This window comes from Oryzias melastigma, linkage group LG20 (genome assembly GCF_002922805.2).
Source record: "Oryzias melastigma strain HK-1 linkage group LG20, ASM292280v2, whole genome shotgun sequence".
Lineage (NCBI taxonomy): Eukaryota > Metazoa > Chordata > Actinopteri > Beloniformes > Adrianichthyidae > Oryzias > Oryzias melastigma.
Genome location: NC_050531.1, coordinates 15,384,931 through 15,387,422, shown reverse-complemented (window position 1 = coordinate 15,387,422; position 2,492 = coordinate 15,384,931).

The window sequence follows — 2,492 nt, the reverse complement described above, 5'->3', positions numbered from 1 at the left end:
AAATAAATAATGATACTGGAGACTTGATTTTTGATCCACCCATTCCTTGGACATGTGAGACTTTACTCATGACACTCCGAAAAATGCAACGTAATGAAATTCATGTGAATACTTTTGCTTGAGTGAAAATCACCCATCGAGGCTAATTCAGTGATTGTTGGGGAGGTTTTGTTTCAGTGAGAACTCCACACCACCTCAGGACTCACACCTCTGAGTCTGTGTGGAGCACGGGGGTGGAGGAGTGATGATTTGTGTGGTGGTTTACGGGTTGAAACTGTAGCGTAAAACTGAGTCATGCAACAAAACTGACCAAAACAACAACAAATCAACAGTTAAATGCAAATAAAGCAAATCCTCAAAAAGTTTTGAATTTTATTTAAGAAAAAGCGACAGTGTGCCGAATAACCTGTAGCTGCATATGCATTAAATGTTTGTGCTTAATTAGTGAAAAGCCTTACTTGGCTTACTTACTTGTGTAGCAGTGTTGGACTGTGCCTTTTTTTTCCCCGCCTTCTTTTTACATTGATAATGCGCCTTGTAGTGTGGAAAATATGGTACATTTGGTTTTTGTGCCTTGTAGAGAAATCAGAGGATTCTTAAGGCTCTTACCAGAAATGTTAATTATTGTTTCTGTTCCTAAAAATACAAAAGTATGTTTTCTGTAGTGAATGAGTGTTTCATCACTGCAGGATTTATTAAAGAAGTCATCAAAAAACCAGCCGGTAACACGTCCAGACTTTAGAAGAAGTGTATATCTTTATTGTGGGCTCTGTACATTATTTACAGTATGATACAACAACAATACAGGCTTCTGCTACACAGTCAGGATTGCACGGTTTTAGAGTTAGGCCACAGCGGTGGAGTAGCGTGGTAATCAAACACGGAGGGTACGGCGAGCACAGCACGTCTTTGGCTTCATCGTCGACTGAAAAGAGCGACAGCAGACTAAAGGGAGTGCAGCCACGCCCCCTTTTTCCCCAAGTAGAAGGAATGGAGACGTGAATTCTGCTAATGTAAAAGGTGATGGAAATGAACTCCCTAACTGGCAGAATTCTGAGGCAACAGGCGATCAGCTTTTTCTTTCTCCAGTGGAGGCTGCAGCCCGCAGAGGCGGCGGGACGGCGCGCAGACGGAGATTGGATGAGAGATGGATGAGGAAAGAGGGCAGTAAAGAGGGAGAAGTGACACGGTGAGATAGAGCCGGAGCGACGGGAGCCGACAGAGAGATGAATGCGGCGAGGTCGCCGAGGTGAGGAGATGCTGTAATGATTAGATCACGGATACCCTTGAGCCTTCCAGCCTTACTCCTGCACAGGAAAAAAAAAAAAAAAAAGGGCGGCAGTGATTGTAAATGGGAACGCTGTCAGAGTTCACCTAAGCAGCAGGAGTGGATTACCAGACAACCAACTCTTGGCCGCTTGTTCTCCCCAGATGAGGAAAAAAGGAGCTTTTGTTGGATCACGTTTGTGCCACTTTGGCGCCATGGCTCCAGAAAAAGAAAAAGTTCTGCGGTTTAAAACAAATCCCCAAACTCCTCCTGCTCATCTGAAGACGTCATCTCCAAACTCCATCCGAGGAGGTTTGGAGGCTTTGGCTGGATGCCTCCACCTAGTGGCCGTTTGGGCGTCAGCTCGCACGTTTTAACCAGGGACGTCCCGATCAGATTTCTTTTATCCCGTCCGATTCTTGATTTTAAAAATCTGCCGATACTGATTCTCGATACTTTTGCAAAACACAAAAAAAAGAACAAGTTATCCCTGATTTTTCTAAATTAAATCTTATTTTATCATTTCCTACTTAAACAGAAATAAAAATAGAGCAACTAGAAAAAATGTAAACTACAGTAAAAATAGGTGATAGTAGTCGTGAAAAACTGAACTATTGGTTAAATGTGATTCGGATCTCTGTTAAAAATGAATGACTTTCTTTTAAAATCATAGAGCATAAATATGACAAAAAGCTTTCATGATCATATCATTTTAACTATTATAGATTTTTTTTCCACTTTTCTCTGAGATTTCACTTTGTAGACGGTCCCTTCAAACTCCTTTCTCTTTAATTTTCAATAAAAGAACGGAAACAAGTTCTTTTTGTTTCGATTGAAATGCCTTTTTAAGTTGGGTTAAGACAAACCAATAACAACACATTGGGTCCGTTTTAAACGTTTGTTAAAAAAATATGAATCCCAGAAGTCAGAATCTGTAAAAAATCTCGCTAACTTTTACGAATTGTTTTAAGTGCCTCCTGCTCAAAACTAGCGCCGTATTTCGTGATCCATTTTTGATGTGTAGAGTATTTATCTGTAAAAATAAACTCGAACTATATCAAAATAAAATAAATATCCGATAATTGATCAGGAGACAACATCCGACACTGATGGAGTCTAAAACTATGTGAGCAGGTCGGAACATCTCTATTAAAAAAATTTATAGAGCCCGAAAGTCTGAATCTGTGAATATTTCGCTAAATTAAACTGTTTTTGTGTGCCTCCT